Genomic DNA, 25225 nt, shown 5'->3' on the forward strand with positions numbered 1-25225 from the left:
AGCGTTAACCCCAAATGTGGATGGTGTGATGCACCAATGGTGATATGACCAGTGAACGGAACAACCCAACCCGACTCGGATGCGGAGTGAAAGTGTCATGTTCAAGAGCGACTTGCTACTAATAAAGTTTCTTCAAGTTTTCTTCCCAATTTTTTCCCAGTCATTGCTGACTAGTACCTCTTTATTTTTGTCAAGCTTGAGGAGGATAACATATGCTTGTTCTATAATTTTCCCTTCGAGCAAATCCGTCGCTATATTTTAATGAGCCTAGCGATAGTGAAACTCATTCTTGTCTGTATGGACAAGTTTGTCACTATTCGGTTTTAACGAGTTTAACGACAAAGATAACTCGATCCTTTTCAATTTTAGAGAGTCTGAAAGGGACGTAAAGGAAAATCCAATAATCCTTTTTCGTCATGTAATCCCTTAAGTTTGAAAGTGTAAAATAATACAAAAGGGATGAATTTTCGGTAATTTTAACGAGCCGAACAAGACAAGCGCTCGATCTTTTTGTGTAATAATCCCTCAGGTCCAAAAAGATTAAATTCTAGAGGGATAGCACTTCCGGTCGCTTTAACGTGTTGGAGAGGCCAATCGCTCAGCAATCTTTCCATATTTTACGAGTCAGGTGAAAGGAGCTTAAAGGAGACTCACTTTTGAGGAACGAGTGATAATTTCAGGTAGCAACTAATTCCAGGTAAGGTTCAGAATTTTCCAATCACGGCAGTGTCACAAGGATGGCTAACAGGATCACTCTTCGCAGTTGTTCCTCAAAAGGGGTAAACAATCAAATGGAGGTGAATGATTGGCTAAAATAGAGTGGAGCTGATGATGAGAACACGAACAAGGCTCAAAATCTGATGATAATGCATTCACAATGGTTATTTATCGGAAATTGGTTCTTTTTTTAATGAGCTTAAACTCTGGAGGAACGTTTGCTCATTGCTTATTTTTAATTTTTAACGAGCTTGAACTCCACATAAAAACTGCTCGCACCAGTCTTATAATAAGGATGTCTCATCTAAGATGCCATTTTTTATGGAGCTTGCACCTTTCAAAGCTTTGCCCCGGATCCTTTCTTTATGCAAGTTAGGAATGACCAATCCTACGAGTTTAAAGGGTTGAGAAACTACAAACTAACAAAATAAATGGTTGCTCTTCGCTTGCATGCCAAAAGATTTGCATGCCCCCAGGTATAGCGAAAAATTCCCAGGTTACCATATGAAAGCTCTCCATCCACGTTGTAAACAAAATGCTTCCTTGGCAATCTCTACTGAATAGACAAAGGCGAGTGGCGCAGTCGCCTCCACTCACATAACTTTGACGAGGGAATCTTATTCTAGTCTAATCCCATTTTCTTAAATGGACGGGTGTGTCAGACTAGTCATATATCCTCTCTGGAAACCTACCCTATACCCAAGGTTTTCTTACCAAAACAGACCAGGGTTCATGTCCCCTGGGTTTCAGTCACGTCCTCCCGAATCACTCGCGCTCATGAGGTGGATGGACTGGAGATTTATGAGACATTCCTTGCTTGAAAAGACCATTTAGGGATGGTATTTGACTATTTTCTATGTGTGAGCCGGTGAACGAAAGCTGGTCTACGAGCTTGACCACTTGTCCTTCATGCAGAAAACACATTACTCTAAAGAGTGAGGAGACAATGGCTCCCATGCAATAAATATAGTCACGCCCAAGGAGTAGATTATAATCCAGAGGTCCTTGGACTACCATTATGTTCATGTGAACGATTTTCCTTTTGAATGTTATCAGCACATTGGGAACGATCCCTAACGGTCGACATGTTCCTTTGTCAAAGCCTATCAAATTTCTCATCTCAGGCAGAAGCGATGGTGAACCAAGCACTTTCTAAGCAGTCGAGAAAAGCATACTCATAGAAGCCCCTTCATCTATGATGGTGCCGGCCATGATCATTTTGTATACTTTTACAATGATTTAGAATGGTACATTCGCCGGTACCCGGGGTCTACCTAGTAGATTCCAATAGAAAGAAATGACTAGGTTGCTTGGAGGTGGGACCGAATAGACGGTCGGATATGACTCTGATGAACTTCCTTCCTATGGTAAAGGAACGGGTAGACTGCCCCCATGTTCATTGGAGTCTGTGTTTACGAAAAGAATTTGGACGGTGTCATTCTCATTCTCTTCGGTGATTGTGTCATCTGAAGATGGACCTTTCGAAGATAAGACTGGGTTGACTGCCGCCTCAAACTTTTGACTTTTGTCTGGTATGGTTTCGGCGGGTTTATCTTCAATGACAGATGCTTCGACTGAACATAATGGCGTGTCAGTCGGATTTTCAACTAGTGATGGACTTGGCAAGAGTTTCTTATATCCAGGAGGAAGCTGTAACAGTGAAACTAACTACATGGAACTAACTACAGATATTGGATTCAATTTTAGTGGCACACCAATGCCCCTATAAAGATAAAAACATGGCCTCTCTAACTGTTGTATTTTAAAATAAATCTAAATTAACATTTTCTCCATGGAATTAAGTACATATATTGGATTCAACTTTAGTGGCACACCAATGCCCTTATAAAGAAAGAAAAGAAACACAAATTAGTTGCTCAATAGAATTTGGCCAACATGCTGAAGTATATCTAAGACTTGCACTCTCATGTTCTCAACATTGGAGCTACACTCACTTAATTGGAACCGTGACATACACTCTCATGTTCTCAACATTGGAGCTACGCTCACTTAATTGGAACCGTGACATAGCCAAAAATAAAGTACACACAGAGGTCTCGAAGTTGCCCAGCTAGTTGGACGCATGTGGATGAATTGCTCTCTTTGTTTTATTTAAGTTATATATTTTTATTAATATATTAAAAATATTTACAAAATATAGTAATTTTTCATGGGTTTTTTTTAACCTACTTGGCATGGCCAACAATAAGGTATACATAGAAGTCTTGAACCTCTGCTAGTTTGATGCATTTGGATGAATTTTTCTCTATGTTTTATTTTCACTTATATTCTCGTGACTCCTATCCTTACCTTCCACTTATTTTCTCGTGATGCAATCGTAAATTACAAATTTGAATTCATACCATTACCTTCCACTTTATTCTTCCTATCTCAATGATGCAAAGAAACGTTTAAATAAAGAGTTCTTTGTTGACTTAAAAAGGTGACATAGATTATATCCATTAACGATATTACCAAAAACATTGATTTGTGAATAATTTATAATTTTAACCATATCATTAGTAACGTTGATTTGGTAATAATATAAATTATTAACTGTTTGCTTGGATGGACAGATTGCATATATATTAATTAACTTTCCTCGTGGATGGTTGTATTAATTTATATTATTAGTTGGTGTTTTTGGAACAATATGGAATACACTGATTCGTTCATCATTTTTTATTAATTTTTCAATAATTCAATATGGTAGGAGGTGTAGCTATTCTTTTGGTTCCAAAAAATAAATTGAATTATTCTATTATTCGAACCTAGAAAAAGTTTCAAATAATTAGGTTAAGTTAAAGTGTATGTCTTTTTTAAATTTAGAAAAAGTTTCAAATAATTAGGTTAGGTTAAAGTGTATGTCTTTTTTAAATCTATATTTTAGCTACATCTATACTATTCAAGTTCTTCATTATAATAGGAGATTCCAACAACCACATATGTAATTTTGTGTTAGGAATTTTTCCATAAGGCTTTGGGATGCAACATACTCACATAAGAATCATGAAAAATTTATTTGTATTTCCAATCACATAAGTAAAACATGTTTTAAGAGGCCTCAACACTATAGTTAATAGGTTGGCTAATTAAGCCTTATCACTAACACTTAATCATGTGTAATAAAGAACAGTGGGGGAGGAAATGATACCATAGTTCAATAGGTATGTTTAGTCAATTAAAAAGCATGAGGTATTGTGTTCCACGTGGTGTCAATGTGGAGATCACATGCCACCTTAGGACAATAGTGATAGAGTTAATTTGAGTCATAAGTAAGTGCAAAGGAAAATGTTTCCAATTCTTGGGAATTTTCAAGTGTTACCAAAAAATCATGTCTATGATTTGAATACCCTACTACGAAAAGAGGATTTTCCCGAGGCAAATGGCATAGGATAGGCAAGTCTAGCCTCTCCCTTTCAAAAAATCTCGTGTACAAGCTAATTTGATGAAATTATTAGCATAGAACAAGAATATAGAACCAAGGTGATGGAGGATTAGATTAGTTACGTTTTTATATTATCCCTTCTCCCTACACGCACATCAATTTGGAATTCTAGGTTCTCATGGAAGTAATTTATGCAAGTGACCTCTTTGTTATATTTTACTAAAAATTACTCTAAATAGTCCCTAAGGCAAGCAAGGTCATCAAAGTAATTTATATATCATTAATAAGAATGTCCAAGGTATTTTGGAAAGGGGATGGAAGATCATAAATTATGCATATATCCTAGAAGAAATGGAAGACACGAAAGGAAATAAATGTAGTGCAAGAAAGAAAGATCAACTGGTAGATGAGGATGTTAGAATAGAGACATCATTATTGAGCACGAAGGTTGATTGTATGTTGACTTAGGTGGAGGTATTGACTAACATTATCTCCACTCACTACAAGTGGATTAAATATGTGAGTATGGAAATCTAGTGTCTACAACTCTAAATGCAAAATGGACAAGCCATGTAGTAGGGAGAAGCATACATAAGAGATTGTTAGGTGTCTTTGGGAAATTCAATCTATCTTACATTAGTTGGATTGTTTAACCTCAATTGGGTATCCTTATCAAATAATTTGATTATTATACATGATTAAGAAAAACAAGTTGTTTTAAAATTTGTGAATGACTTCGAGATATTGTTACATGTTAGGCGTATTTTATAATTGCATCCTAATGGATTTTTTTTAGCCTTATAGTAGGACAAATACACAAATAACATGATCAAACTTATTTTGTTACAAATATTATACTACACTTTCCTAAAAAAAATATGAGCATATCTTCATTATTCTTCCACAACATTTTTCTAACACAAACTACCTTTTCATTGTCTTAAAAAGAAAATCACACAAATCAATGCATTTTTTGAATTTAAGCCAATTTTTCATAAATTTATATATTTTCTTTACATGGACTTGATGTTTTAAACCTATGTTTCAAGATTAAGGCCTTATTTAACATCTTCTTAAATCAAAGGCTCATAGGTCTTATGAATATCTTAGGTTAAATAAATTTTTATATTAATAATTCCCCAACTCAAGTAATGATAGAAGTATATCTACCATTACTTTATAACAACTAAATGTTTACCAAATCTACCCCATCCATCCATAGTCCATAACCCACTCACTGTGCATTAACCATGCAAATGTTGGTGCTAATCTCCTATAGTTTTCCATGTAAATTTTGGTTGGTCATCTAGTACAGTGGGTCACGAGATAGCCAATGAAATATTGATGCTATTCCCTAAAGATTGTTCATCCCTTTTTTCACACTCTTTTATTGCTCTTTTTTTTTAAATTACTATTAATCACAATATGAACTTAGATATGAATAGATGGATAACAATCCTTTTATGCAACACATTAGTCGCAAGAAATATTTTCATATGTGAACAAATGGAAAACACTCCTCTTACATGGTACATTATGAAAACAAATTTTCGAAAACAACCTTAAATCATTATTTATATATTTCCTCTCCTTTTATATCTACATAGAATCATATAAACTTATGTGGCACCATCTATATAGATGAAAATCTATATATAGATAGTTTTCACTTATTTGATTTGTACATTTTCAAAAAAGATGCACTTTAAAATCTTTAATTTTATTTTCCAAATATCTCTATCTCATAAATATCTACTTTTTTATAAATAAATAAAAAACAATGATTGAGATAATGCATTTTATTTTATGTCCACGTAAAATTATATAAACTTGTCTGTTACACCATGTCTATGGATGATAAATTCCATAAATAATTTCCCTTACTAAAATTTGAAATAAATAAATTTTTTTCAACATTTTGAATAATGAATGTCAAAAAATATATTGCAATAAAGAAAGGAGTGTGAAAACAATTCCTTTAGTTAAAATAATCTAAGATACGCTAGGCTTTGAAATCTCCAATCTTCATCTCAAAAAATTGAGATACAATGGGCTCTAAATTCTCCAATCTTCATCTAAGAAAAAGATCTCTAAAATGAAATAAATATTTATTTTTTATCTAGGAAGCCATGAAAATAAGTATTTATTCTTTACCCAAGGAACGATGAACTATAAATAACTTGAATAGGAATTCCCCACACACTTATTGGAGAAGAGAATCCTATGCACTCATTGAAGATAGACATAAACGTTGATCAATGTTCTATGCAGGACATGTGCTTTTGAACACCATTATACACGACCCTACACACATATAGTTCCATATCAATCCATAGGGTAAAAAAATATAGCTCTAGTAACTTCTATAAACAAATTCCATAAAATCCTCTACCATACGTCTATATCCATATCGACCCATAAGGTAAAAAATGTAGCCCTAGTAACTCCTATAAAGAGATTCCATAAAATTCTCTACTTGTAGCACCCTTGCTTAGTGAACACAACCAATATAAATACCACACATAGGGATTTTTAGACACTTCAACTCATTGACTAAATTTATTCTCTTTATTCTCTACATTTTGAAGAAAGAATGTAGAAAACAAACGAAAAAAAAAATTGTAGTGAAAATTCTTGAGTACGCTCTACTATGAGAACTTCAATATTCATCTTAAAAAATATCTTTCTCTCCCTTAGTCTTGATCATTATATCACATATCTAAATTCTTTACCTTTGTGTTCAGAAAATGCATTTCATTTTTTCAAGATGTGGTTCATGCCAACACATATTTGGGTGTCTCTAAAAATCATAGTGCCCTTCTTAGAGACCGAATTTCCATTTCCATGTTTGTAGTTTATGTTATGGTTATTTTCTTCGCTTGGGTAAGAATTATATCCATGTCTTTTTTTTTCTAAAGAAGCACTCTTTCTTTCTTTATAATTTACTATTTTGGAAATGTTTTGTAAAAGTGAAAGAGATTTTACCAAATTGTCAACACCGTGTAAGATAATCAAAGTGGAAACCAAATAAACTGTATATTAAATATTGTCTCAATCAATGATGTACAATGTGTATATATTAATACATATAGGAAAAAATTGAATTAGTTTCCAGGTTCTTTTGGACTCTAATAACTACTCAAACTAACCCAAGCTTAATCTCAAGGATTGTCTATCTAACATTCGCCCCTTCATCTGTAGGGATGTACCAAATTCCAAGAATGAGAGCTCAAAATGAAAAAATGTATCTCACCCAAGAGCTGAATGTGTCTGAAGAAATGGTTTTTAAGGATGACCACAAACTAATATTAGAGAAATCAAGGTCTCAGCCAACACCAATTATGGAACCTTCATACCAGTTCTCAAAACAAACAAAAAAAATGTGGTTTTAAGGTGAGCACAAACTCTGGAACAATCAATGTAGTTCCTCGAACAATTCCAAATATTGAAGTTTGCATTAAAAAACAACTCAATCAACTTAACTCTAACTTAAGCTCACTTGACATGTCGAACTTAAATCTGTAGCAGGCCATCAACAATTTCCCCCTCGTTAGACACAGGGTGAGAAGTATTCTTCATCACTACAAGGTTGGTCATCACTCTCAAACATATTCTTCTATATAACCAGTAAATCTTCTTGCCTATTTTTTTTCCAATCCCAAGAAGAAATCCATCCGAAATTTAGATTCTCTCTTGTAGTAATCTTCTTTTTGAAACATTTATTTGTATGATGATTGCGCTTTCCATAATTTTCACATAGGTGAAGATAAAAACATTGATCTTTCACATGTCCAACTCTGTTACACTGTTGACATCTATCAACTTGTTCTCCAGCAACACCATCCAAAAATCCAACACTTCAGAATTGTATAGGTTTAACAAAATTTGGAATGTGAAAAGTACATCCAAGACAATATATCTCAAACTAGTTATGTGTTTATTATTAGCAATATATTCCCAGGGTCTTATAAAAGTTTTGTTAATGAGAAGCTTCACATATATATGCAAATGTCTCTCACATACACTTGCTTGAACATGACTTTTCGCTTCGCTGAAATTTGATCATGAAATCACTTCATTAGTGTGATCATTTTCTAACTCATGATCACGCTCAAACAAAATTTTCTTTTGAACAAGAACATGTTCATAATTTGTAATTCATGTAGTTCATCTCGTTGAAACTGGGACTCTAGCTCCAAGAATTCAATTTTGTTTTTAGCATTTTGCAAACATGTTTGGATTTCAAAGAGTGTGTCCTTGTTGACTTGGACACAGTTATGAATAATAGATGACATTAAATTATTCAATAACTGTAACAAATCATCAAGTTTGTCCATTTTCTCCAGCAATTAACTTTAAAAAAGCGGTGTTGGCTACCACCGAAAATGCACCCAATATAAATGAACTTACAATGATTTAATCGGCTGATGGGTTCAACAGAAAATGAACCCGTTTACAACATAATAATTTCAACAACAAATTTATCAAATTTCTGAATATAAAATGTTGTCCTTCTATAAAAATAGCTTAAAAAATTGTCTTCACAAAGAATTGAACTTGTGATCTTTAAAATTCCAAATGAGCTCTTCTAACCACAATGTATTTTCTTTCCTTGATTTTATACTCAAAAAAATTATAATTTAAACTTCACTTGACATACACATGAGCTGGCATAGTCGATTTTTTCATATACCAAGCATACAAAAGATTCTTTAAACAAATCCTTTTCAAATATGTGAAGTATTCCTCTAAAAGAAAAAATAAATCCCTTTCTCCTTTTTTTTTAAAATAAAAATTGGCTTAGTGATTTGATGGTGGGCTTAAAAAAAATCCAATAGAGAACTAGGTTCAAATCTCTTTGTTTCCATTTTTCTTTTTTTCTTCAAGTTTTAAAACTTATTTCAAATCAAAACAAACTTGTCTTAAAATATTTCCACCACTTTTAACTCCAAGTTAATTAATTTCATAATTATCCACTTTTACTTTTACTTTCTCATTCCACCTTTCTTTAACCATTTTGTTTTTCTTAAATATAATTGATAAAATAAATGGAAAACATTTTCTTTAATTACAATTTGATATACTTTCCATTCAATTAACACTCACTAACTTTTCTCCTCTTAAATTTTACGTTTCTTTAATTCTTTTTGTGTTCACTTTTACCTATCTCGCTTTGCTTCTTTCTGTGTTCACTTTCACCTTTCTGGTCATACCTCTTTCTTTGTTCGCATTGAAATTTCTGGCTCTCCCTACTTTCACACAAAAATGTTGTTTCTCAAAGTAATATAAAATACATAGGAAATGTATCCACCTTACTCGTGGTCTCATATTCTCCAAAATGTCTCCATATTCATTTATTTTTTACAAATCCTTGTCAAAAAATTATGTAAATCTTTTTTTACTTTCACTTTCATGAACCTTGAAGCATTCTCCACTTTCCATTAATATGTGGATTATATTCTTGAAAATATCTCCATATTCATTTATTTTTTACAAATCCCTGTGAGAAAATTATGTAAATCTTTTTTTACTTTCACTTTCATTAATGTTGAAGCATTCTCCACTTTCAAGTAATATGTGGATTAAATTCAGATGCCAAATATGAAAAAATATATTCCACTAAAAATAATTAATAATTCACTTCCAAAAAAATGATTGAAAACCTTCCGTAATATTCAATGCTATTTATTCACTCTCTCTCGATTGTGCCAATAGTAGCACTCCAATAGTATTTATTTCATGTAATAGCACTCAAACAATATTTATTTCATGTCTTTGCAAGAAATGTGCTCCTCAAAATGCATTTCATGAAACTTGTACATTCTTATATCCATAAACTTGAAACAAAAGCCTCCTTAAAAAAAACTTAGTAGGTGTGGAGTTTATAAACTACTTAACTGAGGCATTGATACCACTATAACAAAATCAAAGTGGAAACCAAATAAACTATATATTAAATATTGTCTCAATCAATGATGTACAATGTGTACATATTAATACATATAGGAAACAATTGAATTAGTTTTTGGATTTTCCTTGACTCTAATAAATACTCAAACTAATCCAAGTTAATCTCAAGGATTATCTATCTAACACACCCTTGGGATTTGAACAAATCTATAGTTTCTCTTTAGCTATGGAGTCAGTGTTATTCTCAGCGAACTTTGATCGACTGTCATGTGATGCATAGACATGAACCAATCAATCAAGCCATCAGGCTCCCACGACTCGAGATTTTGATGGTATCATTTAGGTATTCCATCCAATTCCCTATCTCTCCTTTGCTTGTTTATGGTGTCTTCGACATTGCTGATTTTACTGTGGAAATGATGGCTATTTGTCATTAAATTTGACAATTCCAATTTTAACTATCAAATACTCAGAATTTCAAAATTTATGTCATTATGGATCTCGAGTAAAATTTCTAATACCCCTTATCCATTCATTTACATGAGAGATATAACCATTTATATATGTGAGAGAAATATCATATCTAAATTTGTAAGTTTCATATTTTAGATATAAGCAATTTTAAGTAAGAGTAGAAAAGATAAAAGGAGTTAACTATGAGTTAAGACTCCAAAATAAGCATAAATTACATGTTGTTCATGGTGCTAAGACTATCAGATGGACATATAGGAGTTTTGTTTCATGCCCATTGGATGCAAAAATATGTATTTGATAATCTCATAATGTAATTTGTAGTTGGCATAATCTCATAATTGTTAGAGTTCCAATAGAAAAAGCCTTATTAATCTAGTAAACTTTAAATTTCATTAACATTGTCATTCTTATCTTTATCTTCTAAATTGTTAATCTTGTTTCTAGATATTACTAAAACTTTGTATTGCTCCTATAATTTAAATTTATGTACAATATATTTTTTCAAGTAATGAAGTGATTTCTCTTAGTTTCTCATTTTGTGTGATTTTTTGGTAGAATGATTGTTAGGCTTTGCAGTCTAATCTATAGATAATTTTATACTCTTACATTGTATCTAACCTTCACTCGAAGCTCCTTCTCACCTTTTGTTTAGAGATCTATTACAGGTTTATTAGATCAATTTTGATCTAATAGGAAGCAACATTTTTTTGAGTTCTTTTTGATCTAATTTTGAATCTAAATAAGGGTTTTGATGTCATGGTGAAATTATGGACGATAGTTTCTTACTCCATATAATTACCATAGCTCTGAAAAAAAGAAGCAACAGTTGTTACAATCCAAGGGATTGTGGCAAATGTTAAGCAAAAATCAACAAGTGGTATGAGACTTTCACTTCTTGCAAGTCAAGAAGTTCTTTGGCTGTGATATTATTACTTGAGTTTGACATTTAGTAGGATCAACCTACTCTTTTATGGTGTTATAAACAGGATGCAATACATATTTCTAGAAATTCTATGGAGCATTAGTGAAGGTAGGAGATATGCTTGGCATGAAGGAAGTTGCCCCGTCCTTCCTTCATCTCTTTATTTTCTTCCTTCATTATTTCTTTCAATTTATGAATTTTTTTCTCCACTTATCAGAGGTTGTATAGGGGTACATAAGTAGGCTTAGCTTCTAAGACTCATTCTTTGTTTTTCTTTTCTTTTTCTATTTCCTCCCCACATTTAGCTTATGGCGTCTATTAAAGTTCCAATAGGAAAAACCTTAAATCTAGTAAGCTTACATATCGTTGTAAGTGTTATCTTTATATGCTAAGTTGTTAGCCTTATCTTCTAACTATCATTGGAGACTTATATTGCTCTTATAAATTAGATTTATGTACCACATATTTTCTCAAACAATCAAGTGATTTCTCTTTGTTCTTCATTTTGTGTGATCTCTTGGTAGAAAGATTGTTAATATTTGTAGTATGATCTATCACTATTTGTGGAATATTTTTATACTCTTACAAGAATATACACAATGTATGTTGCTGTATCATAAACTTGATCCATTGATAATGTCTGTTGGTAGGCGGGTAAGTTTACTCGGGTGTCCTAAGTTTGTGTCATTAGATAATGCATAGTAAACCATGTATATTAGATTATTGAATGCCTAAGATGCAAGGGAAACTTTTGAGTTCTCCATATTCCAGTTGCAATTGAAAGGTTCAGCTATGGACAACCATACATTATAGGTTCAAGAGGAATCACTAGACGTTATATGTCAACCCTATAGAGGGAAATCATTGTAACCAAGTTTGAATTCCTCTTCACTATTTCTGTTAGACCTTTTGGGACCGAAAACCCCTTAAGGTTGTAGGAGAATGTTTAGGAAAGGTCATGGAAGCTGTTGGACCTAAGGTTATCCAGTACTCCTGCATCCACACCTACATGGAAGATCTCTTATATAAGGGACGAAAGATTTTTCAACAAAGCTCATGGAAGCTGTTGGACCTAAGGTTATCCAGTACTCCTGCATCCACACCTACATGGAAGATCCCTTATATAAGGGATGGAAGATTTTTCAACAAGATCATGACTACAACCAACTTTCTTTCAAATGCAACATGTACCATTTTACAACCGATTTACAAAGCACTGAGGTTAGACAAGTTTTTAAGAGTTTAATAACTATTTTTAACCCTTTGAAAACTATTTCTATTGTTAGGTGCATGGCACTTTAAGTCCAACACGATTGAACATTTGGCTATTAATAAACAAGTGGTGAAGGGAGTAGCGCAGCACGATGGAATATTGGGCTATTAATAAACAGGTGGTCAAGGGAGTAGCCCACCATTAGGTATAGTAGAAGTTAGGATTGTGGGCATATAGGTTTTTTAGGTTTGTAAGTATAACACATGTGGTAAAGCATCGAGCATATTCATCAAGAATATAAATGATATTTGTTATTCCATGAAGTTTACAGTTAGTATGGTAAAGAAAATTGTACTCATTAAGTGCTAAGAAAAAGTTAAGATTTGTTCAAAGTAGGCTTGCATTGTTTCACTAGTTAAATTGTGTAATGTTGTATAGTAAACACAAGGTAATATTACTTTAGAATCCATCTATAGTGGTGTGGTGTTGTAGGTATTTAAGGATATAACCGTTTTTATATATATTAATAACATTCTTTATATAATAATAAGTCATCTTATGATATGTGTATTGTATTCTCTTTATATAGATGAATGTTATGTTTCTTGTAATGGATTATGTTGGTTAAGTATTGAAATATTGATTAAATGTTAAAGTATTGCTAAGATATTTTAAGCATTATGATTGGACATGTGTTTACTATTGAATGAACTTAGTTGGGTAGAATTTAATTACCTTTGATACTCTATAACTTAATTTGAAATTATGAACATACCTTAAAGTGAAAAAGCTTATTCTATTCTACTACTAAATGAAAGTAGTTTTGCAGAATTTAATTATATTTGGTATAGTAACTTAGAGAGAAATCAAGGACGAGGTGGAGCCGCCAAAAACACACAAAAGGAGAAAAACACATTCAGGGTTTCAAGAGGTTCAACACCTGCTCCCAATGGAGAAATGTAGCGGAGAGGGCTCCCCTCCCTCCTACAAAAGCGTTGTTGCCAGTAGAGGCAAGTACCCTCTGGGCAAAGTCAAAGATGCTGTGGAAGAGGAACAAAGTAATAATGGAAAGGAAACAGAGAGGAGCAAGCCCAAGGAAAATGTCAACACTAAAGACAAGGAAGAAGAAGACAAAAGACAGGGCACAAGGAACAATAAACAAAAGGGACCATGCAGACCCAAAATGGAGATTACTCCTAGAGTGGTGTTAAACGATCCTGCACTACAGGCACACAGGGAATATATGGGGACCTAGGCTATAATCTGCAAGTTTATGGGATTATGGCCCACAGAAAAGGCTTTGCAGTTATGGATAAAGTATCACTGGAAACCCAAAGGAAGTATAGACTTGCATCTAGGGTCCAAGGGATTGTTCACGGTGGTGCTCACAAACATCAAAGACAAAGACATAATATTCGAAGGAGGACCCTACTTTTATGCAGCAGTTGGCCTCTATATGCGGCCTTGGAAGATGAACTTTGTGCCGTAGAGAGAGACTTTCACTTCGGTACCGGTCTGGGTAAGACTCTATTCTCTTCCTCTTGATTATTGGCAAACTGAATTGCTTGCTACAATAGGTAACAAACTAGGACGTTTTGTCAAAGCTTCGGAAGCCACAAGAAGAGGCAAATACACTTCCTATGCTAGGATCTGTGTAGAAATGGATCTATCAAGAGCTCTTCCAAATGAAGTCATCCTGGAAGTTTTTGATGAGGAATGGGTTCAAACAGTAGACTACGAGCATATCCCATTCAGATGTCATAAATGCCATGAACATGGACACTTGTTCAAAGATTTCCCTCTTATTCAAGCATACAACAAGGGAACTCCTAAGGAAATGAAGGACACAAACAACTTCCAGAAAGTTATTAGTAGAGGAAAAGGAGGCAAAAAGGGACCAAGGAAACTTCGTAATGAGGGGCAAAAGATCAGTGAAATTAGGTATCAAGTACTCGAAGAAAATGTAGAAATGGAAAATGAAAACCAATCTATGGAGGATGGACCTAATGAAAAGGAAACGGAAACGAAAGTCGACTGTAACCAAACACAAGAGACGGTTAATAAGAAAGAAATTATATTGAGTGATATAGAACTAGAGATGGATCAGGAAATGACACAAAGTGAAACAGATCTGGAAGATCATGAGCTTCAGGAAATTATAGATAAGTAACATCTAGATCTGGAAGGGTTCTTGATGCAGGGATCCACATGAGTGTTATCGGGAAATCTAGTGTCCACTCGGAGCTGCTAGTCTCACTAAGACTGGTAGCTATCTTAGAAACAAACAAACTAAAACTACTTTCGTTTTCCTTTATGAAAAGTAGATAAGAGTGGAATGAAGGACACCAACCTTAGTCTTGTGCTTGGTTCCTTGCTCGATTCCTCTCCCATATGACAGATCCTTGCTGCTCCTCCTTCGTCTACACAACTTCAAAGAGCATCTGTGGAATCAAAGTAGGATAACACTATCGAAGAACAGAGATCTACAATCATAAACAATATAGGACCAGATGTATATTGACCACACAAATGCATATATCATCAAACATACAAGAATGTGGAGGAAAACTTGAGTATCTATATTAATATCAAGAATAAGCAAAGAGGATTACAACCAATTGTTCTGACCTAGAGTCACCCTCCAGCATGAAAGCCCTTCTTTCACCTCATGAAAAGCTTAGATCACCCAACACTACGATATTCCAACAAGAAACCAACAACACTTCCTTACAAGATACAAAATTCCAGCCTCTGGATCTCTGGGATGAGGGATCCATATATAGATGATTGCAGGGGGGTGAATCATCTTCTGGGATTCTGATTATTGTCCTCTCTCTGATAGTTCTTGATTCCACTTGGAGATTGATGATATCTTACTCATCCCTGGGCAAAATCAGAGAGGCAAGTGTCACAGGAGAAGTTTCTGGAAGATTCCATGATCATCCACCTCGCAAACTGCCTCTGCCATTTGTCCACTCTCGCCCATTGCACCCCATAGAAGGGATTTTCAGTATGCATCACACCTCCCATGTGCATTAGGTGGGATGCATCGCACTTTGACCATGGGGCAGGTGAGATGGTCCAGTTTTGACCAGTTCTGAGCAGTTTTTCATGGAGAATTTCTGGGAGACGATGTAATCAGCTAACCTTGTTCTTTTAGTGTATGGAACAACACTTTTAGGGACTTAGGAGCACTTGGTTTATGGACATGTTTGATTGGTGTTGTAGTGCCCAAAAATGTCTATAACAGTTGCCCCCTAAAGCATGAGGTCGGTAATCTTTTAATGTCGGGTGAAATTCTTTATCATGAGGATGTGAAGTTATTTCGAGCTGGAAGGTGACCTGTAATAAGATACAATACAATACATTATCTTCATAATATTTTTCATGATCTAGCTGAGGCGGGCATTCCCATGCTCAGCTTTATAAATTCATTTTCATGTACATAAGACAGACAACCGTCTGTGCGGGAGACTGATGATTCCAAAAGAGTCATCATCCTTTGAGTTGGATGATCATCTGTGCAGCAACAATGTACATTTGATGTTTTTATTTTCCTGAATATATCGCAGCCTGGATGGATGAAACTAGATCTGGGGTCTTAAAACTCATTCAATCTTCACTCGGAGCACAAGTCAATCCATGTGAAAGATGTTTTGGAGCCGAACATGGAAAGACATCACCCGATTACCAAGCAATGATGTAAGATGTTAACAAGCGCAAGAGGAATCACCGATAATGATGATGACCCTCAAGGTACTACAGTACAATTCGCGTGGTGTGAATAAGGGACTTGGCATCAAACACCACGCAAAATATTTCGGTCGAAGGCCATTGATGTAAACGTGTCGTCGGAAGTGAGAAACTTTCCATTGAGGCATGCAAGCTTCAAAGTACTGAAGGGGTTGTTCCTAAGTCGACTTCTTGGATAATGAGCTGAAGTCGACAAGAAGTGACTTGCCGTAGGAGGGCCTTAATGAATCCCACATCTACGACACGGAACAGAGTAAATGATTTTGGAGGTGAAAACAGTCTGATGACATAGGGTTCAGGGTGGCGGTCATGAAAGAATGGAGTGTGAATGTATTGCAGTGGATGAGACACAAGTGAATTCTTTGAGCGACTTCTCTTGAACATATCGGTGACACTGACATGATGGATTGGTAGCGTTAACCCCAAATGTGGATGGTGTGATGCACCAATGGTGATATGACCAGTGAATGGAACAACCCAACCCGACTCGGATGCGGAGTGAAAGTGTCATGTTCAAGAGCAACTTGCTACCAATAAACTTTCTTCAAGTTTTCTTCCCAATTTTTCCCCAGTCATTGCTGACTAGTACCTCTTTATTTTTGTCAAGCTTGAGGAGGATAACATATGCTTGTTCGATAATTTTCCCTTCGGGCAAACCCGTCACTATATTTTAACGAGCCTAGCGACAGTGAAACTCGTTCTTGTCTGTATGGACAAATTTGTTGCTATTCGGTATTAATGAGTTTAACGACAAAGATAACTCGGTCCTTTTCAATTTTAGAGAGTCTGAAAGGGATGTAAAGGAAAATCCAATAATAATTTTTCGTCATGTAATCCCTTAAGTTTGAAAGTATAAAATAATACAAAAGGGATGAATTTTTGGTAATTTTAATGAGCCGAACAAGAAAAGCGCTCGATCTTTTTGTGTAATAATCCCTCAGGTCCAAAAAGATTAAATTCTAGAGGAGGGATAGCACTTTCTGTTGCTTTAACGAGCTGGAGAGGCCAATCGCTCGGCAATCTTTTCATATTTTACGAGTCAGGTGAAAAGAGCTTAAAGGAGACTCGTTTTTGAGGAACGAGTAATAATTTCATATAGCAACTAATTCCAGGTAAGGTTCAGAATTTTCCAATCATGGCAGTGTGACAAGGATGGCTAACATGATCACTCTTCACAGCTGTCCCTCAAAAGGGGTAAACAATCAAATGGAGGTGAATGATTGGCTAAAATAGAGTGGAGCTAATGATGAGAACACGACCAAGGCTCAAAATCTGATGATAATGCATTCACAATGGTTATTTACCGGAATTTGGTTCATTTTTTAATGAGCTTAAGCTCTGGGGGAACGTTTTCTCATTGCTTATGTTTAATTTTTAATGAGCTTGAACTCCACATAAAAACTACTCGCACCAGTCGTATAATAAGGATGTCTCATCTAAGATGCCATTTTTTATGGAGCTTGCACCTTTCAGAGCTTTGCCCCGCATCCTTTCTTTATGCAAGTTAGGAATGACCAATCCTACGAGTTTAAAGGGTTAAGAAACTACAAACTAAGAAAATAAATGGTTGCTCTTCGCTTGCATGCCAAAAGGTTTGCATGCCCCCACGTATAGTGAAAAATTCCCAGGTTACCATATAAAATCTCTCCATCCACGTTGCAGACAAAATTCTTCCTTGGCAATCTCTACTGAAATAGACAAAGGTGAGTGGCGCAGTCGCCTCCACTCACATAACTTTGACGAGGGAATCTTATTCCAGTCTAATCCCATTTTCCTAAATGGACGGGTGTGTCAGACTAGTCATATATCCTCTGTGGAAACCTACCCTATACCCAAGGTTTTCCTGCTGAAACAGACCAGGGTGCATGCCCCCTGGGTTTCAGTCACATCCTCCCGAATCACTCGTGCTCATCAGGTGGATGGACTGGAGATTGATGAGACATTCTTGCGTGAAAAGACCATTTAGGGATGGTATTTGATTATTTGCTATGTGTGAGCCGGGGAAAGAAAGCTGGTCTACGAGCTTGACCACTCGTCCTTCATGCAGAAAACACATTACTCTAAAGAGTGAGGAGAGAATGGCTCCCATGAAATAAATATAGTCACGCCCAAGGAGTAGATTATAATCAAGAGGTCCTTGGACTACCATTACATTCATGTGAACGGTTTTCCTTCTCAATGTTATCAGCACATTGGGAACGATCCCTAACGGTCGACTGGTTCCTTTGTTAAAGCCTATCAGATTTCTCATCTCAGGCAGAAGCGATGGTGAACCAAGCAATTTCCAAGCAGTCGAGAAAAGGATACTCACAGAAGCCCCTTCATCTATGACGGTGCCGGCCATGATCATTTTGTATACTTGTACAGTGATTCAGAATGGTACATTGGACGGCACCCGGGGTCTGCCTAGTAGATTCCAATCGAAAGAAATGACTAGGTTGCTTGGAGGTGGGACGGAATAGACGGCCAGATATGACTTTGACGAACTTCCTTCCTATGGTAAAGGAACGGGTAGACTGCCCCCATGTTCATCGGAGTCTGTGTTTACGAAAAGAATGTGGACGGTGTCGTTCTCATTCTCTTCGGTGATTGTGTCATCTGAAGATGGACCTTTAGAAGACAAGACCGGGTTGACTGCCACCTCAAACTTTTGACTTTCATCTAGTATGGGTTCGGCGGATTTATCTTCAATGACAAATGCTTCGACTGAACACAATGGCGTGCCAGTCGGATTTTAAACTAGTAATGGACTTGGCAAGAGTTTCTTATATCCAGGAGGAAGCCGTAATAGTGAAACCAGACGGTCATTCAAAATTATTTTAGCTTCATCCAGGAAGGGACAACGGTGGAGGGCATGATTGCCTTCACATAGTCTACAAGGAAATTTACATTTTCCTTTTAGTCGAGGTGCTTCACTTTCACTAGTTGATGATGTATTTTCAACATGGTCCTTAGAGGTTGATGACACTGGGTTGTGCAAATGAGGAGACCAGTCCCTTAAGATCTAAGGGATGCAGGTACAATCTCAGTGGTAGTGGTCTCATTTGTAAATGACACATGGCGATTTAGGCTTGGACGGTGTAGTGTGTGGATTTTCGCTAGACGATGCATGGTTGCCCCCTTTCCTCTTCGGCTCCTTCTTCTTCTTCTCTTCCTTCTTCTTCTCCTTATTCTTCTTAGTTACTTGGTTTTGGGCCTTACTGACTTTATCAAGCGAAGAGGAAGGAGGAGAGGGAGAATCAGATGAAATAGAAGGTTGGGGGGTAACTTTAGTATCATCTAGTTGCTGACTTGATTGTTTAGGAATTACGGTGTTCTGAACGACGGAGGTCGAGAAGATCCATATTGGCAAGCCAATCGTCAATCCTGGAAGTGACAATGTGGCCATATGAGGTGCACCAACATCTCCCCAAGAGGAGAAAGGACTAGGATTTCCTCCAAGGGGAATTCCTTGGTTGCTGGACTCCATTTTTCTCAACCTAAGACCAATGTGGGAATGGTGATATTATTTCGATTAAAATAAATTTTAGACACTTTGATACAACTTGTTTTTTCAATTTTTAAGAGTTGAGAAAAAACAAAAGATGACTCTAGTCACCTTCGATTTTTAATGAGCCTGAAGTGACAAGTGCTTATATGGACCTTTTCCTTTAAGGAGTCTGAAAAGGAACGAAAGAGACTACTCTGGAAACGTAGACAGAGGGATTACTAAACCAATCGCAAAACTAGAGAATACTTTTTACGGTACGACAGTCAATCTTCCCAAATGTTGTGTTCAATGCATTGCGATCGATAGGGCAACAGACATGGCTTCCTATGGATAAAGGTTATAGCCTAATGTGGTTTCTCAATATATACTCGACGGTACGTGGGAGCACAAGTCCGTACTGGCACTTGTTGTCTCAAAGAGGAGGAATCACCCAACCAACAATGAAAGCGACAATTACCAGGCTTTACGATGCCGGAATACGTCTCTAGCCTAGACTTCTAGATGTTGTGCGTTAGGTTCCAAAGCGTTTTTAGGTTCATTAAATTTATTTTACAGTTGATATTTCTTAAGAAATTTTCCTTTCAAGTTCACCGCGTGATGTAGATGTACAATTCCTAAAATGCAATCTAGGATGATAAACAATCGTTTAATCTTCTTTTTGCAATGAAAATCCTAGCTACTAAATAAAGAGAGATGGTATTCTTTCAACATAGAGCAGAGAGCACACACTAGATGCACTATCCTAAATCAAACCAACAAGCAGTCTAAATGCAGATGCACATGCATGTATTTTTTTCAGCTTCCTTAATGTGTGAATGACAAGAAGAATGCTAAGTACAAATCTAAATTATCTTTCAAAGTGACAGTATTAACAAATTTCTCTTCAAAACGAAAGGAAGATAATGACGACCCTTTACTATTTTGAATTGAAAACTGCTTTCAACACTTGAAAAACTACTAATTCAAATCAAATACAAGAGTTACTATATAATTGACCATCAAGGACAATAGAATTCTTTTCTTTGACTGAAAACGACACTTGTGACACTTTCAAATCAAAAGACGACAGTTCGACTATGCTACTACTTTGTAAAAGAGAACTGAAAATGATGGAAAATACATAAAAACATTCACAACTCTTTGCACAATGGAGGTGGAATGATGGAAAGGAAGGGGGTTTCCATAGTGGTATACTGATCATAGACAGAAAAATTCTAGAATAGAGCTGAAAGAGTGAAGAAAAACCAAAACCTAGAGGAAAAAATTAACCTTTTCTGATCATCGCACCTGCAACATAGGGAAAAAGGGATGTATCCCACCTACTGCACATGGGAGGTGTGATGCATACTAGTTTCCTTGAAGAGAGAGTGTGATGGTACCAGGACGAGACTTTACTTGGTTATTGGTCACAGTTTGCAGCTCAGTTTAGGGATTTAGGCCGAGAAAATGATGTACAGTAAATAGAAATCACATGGGCTGATCTAATGAGGTCACTAGAGCCACCACTAGGGAAATTAGAAATTTTGCAAATCAATTGTTCAATTTATAAACAAAACCCGGAGATAGACTAAAGTAGCATTGATTAACTTTTCACTTGCATAGCAAACGCAGTTCGAAGGCTAGCTGGCTTGACTTCAGGCTCCATCTGTAAGTTTATAAAACAAAAAAACATAGACAAAAAAACAATCTATTCACTCCCCAGTGGAGTCACCATTTTATTATCAGGAAATCTAGTGTCCACTGGGAGTTGCTAGTCCCACTAAGACTCGTAGTATCTTGGAAACAAACAAACTAAAACTACTTTCGTTTTCCTTTATGAAAAGTAGATAAGAGTGGAATGAAGGACACCAACCTTAGTCTTCTGCTTGGTTCCTTGCTCGATTCCTCTCCCATCTGACAGATCCTTGCCGCTTCTCCTTCGTCTACATAGCTTCAAAGAGCACCTGTGGAATCAACGAAACATAATACTATCGAAGAACAGAGATCTACAATCATAAACAATATAGGCCCAGACATATATTGACCACACAAATGCATATATCATCAAGCACATAAGAATGTGGAGGAAAACTTGAATAGCTTTATTAATATCAAGAATAAGCAAAGAGGATTACAACCAATTGTTCTGACCCAGCGTCACCCTCCAGCATGAAAGCCCTTCTTTCGCCTCATGAAAAGCTTAGATCACCCAACACTATGATATTCCAACAAGAAACCAACAACACTTTGTAGAGTATCTACTTTACACTTGGTTATCCATCATTTCCTACAATTTTCCCTCACTCATCTCTCCCTTTTGCTCTATTTTGCTGCATAAACTCACCCAGATCATTACATATGATGGCATTAAGCATGATTTAGGGATTTTGCTAATGTGTGACTGTTTTGTTTAGATTTTGACGTATTTACAGGCATTCCGCAGCCATCTGCTGATTCCGCAGCCATCTGCTGATTCCGTAGCCATCTGATGATCCCGCAGGCTTTTTGTTAATCTCAAGGTTCCACGTGTCATTTTGCCAAATGAGCCACATGGGCACTTAGGAATCAAGGTGCTCGAGGTTCCTGTGCTATCTGTTCATCCATCCACGTCATCTGTACCTCCGGTCAACGAGGGTCAAGTTACGGTCAACAAAGGCAGCTTAACGGTGATACGTAAGCTGTTGGGTCACGTCAGTTCAAACGATGACTTGTCCGTCTTATGTAGGCCGTGGGGGACATAATCCAACTCTGGATTCAATGCCCATAACGACCAGAACCTCCAGCTCATCCACACAGACTTATGACATGTTTTGATCCTTAATTACGCATGACAGTTAGTTAGTTTTCCAGTTTTAGCTGTACGCATTAGGCCGTCTTTCAGATGCCTATAAAACTAGCGTTTGCATATGCTTAATGTTACTTTTTAGTTGCTGCATTTTATAAACTTGTTGTTATTTTAGAGCATTCGAAGACTCTGTTTTTATAGTGCTGTTCTAGCACTCTGGACTGTATTTTTCTGCACATGGAGTAATAGAAACAGTGCTGTTTTGAAGTTTACAATTCCTTGAGTCTCTTTTGGATGATATGAATGGAGGGCCCCTATTCATGTTAGCCTTGTAAAGTATTTTATGTATTTTATGTGCAGCATTTCCTTATTTCTATTCAGCATTTCTTTTAGTTGAAACATGTACAGCTTGCTTTACTTTCTTGTTATTTCATTTCCAGCCTTTATTTTACGCTGATCAGCATTGTTCTTTTGCAGGTTTTTAAGCCCGGGATTGATTTTGTGTTTGTGTATTTGCTTAAATATCTAGTGGTAGTTTCAGTTGACAGATTCAAGTTGCTGCCTTTACTTTATTTTCATAGCTGATTTTTAGTTTTATTTCTCACAGTTGTCTGCTAACATATGAATGATCTCTTTATCATAAATTGTCTATCTTTTAGAGATCAGAATATTAATAACTTGCAGCTGGCTTTGGGTGCTTTTTAGACTAATCTTTAACTACTTTCTAATCATGTCTTACACAATACTATGTGTTAGAGGCAGAGAGTTAGAGAGAGCTGAACATCATAACTAGTCTTTAAAGTAGATTTTTCTCATTTTTATCATTTCTTAGACTTATCTTTAGCTACTTCCTAATTGTGTCTTACACAGTACTATGTGTTAGAGGCAGAGAGTTAGGAAGAGATAAACATTATCATTGGTCTTTTAAGTGATTTTCTTACCTTTTATTTGCAGCAGCATGAATGGTGTCTAATGCCATTAGAAAGTGGTTCTTTGCTTTCAAGTCATTTCAAGTTATTTATTTCATTCAAGCTTTTCCTTTTCAGCAAGTAGTTAGAAACCACTTACACACACTCTCACTCATCTAGAATTCACCTTACACACACCATCACTCATCTGTTCATAAAAACATCACTCCATCCTAGGAATATAAATTAACCACAAACAACACCCCAAACGACAAAAGCTCTAAGAGGTTGCTTAAGTACATATAGTACACCTTCACTTCATCAGCTTACGAGCCCCGGGTTGACAATTCATGACATCAATTTAGAAACACTAAATTGACTAAACATTTTGGCGCCGTTGCCGGGGAAGTGAAATTAAGTAGCCATATTCTTATAAAAAAAAAAACATAAAAAAAAAGATTTCAAGGAAAGAAGTTGATAACCTATCAAAGTATGCTCTCCTCTTGCACTGCAAAGTGATCTGGAGGATCAGAAAAGAGAAAGTTATTGATTTGATAGTTTCCTGAGTATGCTCTCTTCTTGCACCTAGAGTGAACTGGAAGATTAGAAAAAGAACTATTAACTTGACTTGAAGAAAAAATAAAAAAATGTCATGCATAGAGCTAGAGATTCTAGAGGAAGGTTTTTAGCTAGAGCTCGAAGTTCAATTTTTACAAGTCCATCTGCTTCAAGGGAAAGACAAGAGACACCTCCCTTATCTCCAACCAGCACTCCTGGAATTCAAGAGCCAAGAGTTGACTCTCCTACACCTTCTATTGAGTTTGAACTAGGAAGAGACTCTTCTCTTTCTCCTACAGGAAGACCAATTGTCATTGAGGAACTGGAATCATCTGAAGAAGAAGGAGAAATCTCTTCTCATTCACCTTTTGTAGAGGAACCAGAAGATTTTGAAATCCCTAGGAGAACCATTATGGCCGAGGAAGAAGGAGGTGGTAGAGGTAGAGGTAGAGGAGGAGGAGGAAACAACAATAACAATAATAATGGAGGTAGAGGTCCCCTTGGAGGAGGAAATAGAGATGGGGATAATTCATTTGGGTTTCCCATTGTTAATGAGGATTCCCGAGCTACTATGAAGAACATATCACCATCTGTCCTCCCAAATTTACATGGGTTAAGGACTGAGGACCATGAAACATTTTTGTTTGAGTTAGAAGTGGTGTGTCAAACTTATGACTACCTGGATGACTCCCAGAAATTAAAATTGTTCCCCTCAACACTGAAGGATCAAGCCTTGAAGTGGTTCATGGGGTTACTCACTCAATCCCTTAGGACTTGGGATGAAATGAAACAGACATTTTTGGATAGGTATCTGGACTATTGTATGCCTACTAATCACAAGGACGAGGTTTTTAAAATGCTGCAAAGAGAAGATGAGAGCTTAGAAGATTTACTTGAAAGATTTCACTATAACTTAAAAAGAGCAAAAAAGAATACCTTGGATGAAGAGACCTTAAAAGCCCTCTTATTAAAAGCCATTAGGGATGAATGGATAGATATCTTAAACATGATGGGGAAAGGGGATATTTCTCAACTTTCACTCAATGATATAGCAGAACTCTGTATCCATCTCTCGAGAGGCAAATCAAAAACTCAAAAAGGGCCTAGAGATCCTTCTCTCCTTAGGGC

The sequence above is a fragment of the Pinus tabuliformis genome, chromosome 9 (genome assembly GCF_031772625.1).
Source record: "Pinus tabuliformis cultivar Carrire ecotype Pingquan chromosome 9, CPIR1, whole genome shotgun sequence".
NCBI classification, from domain to species: Eukaryota; Viridiplantae; Streptophyta; class Pinopsida; order Pinales; family Pinaceae; genus Pinus; species Pinus tabuliformis.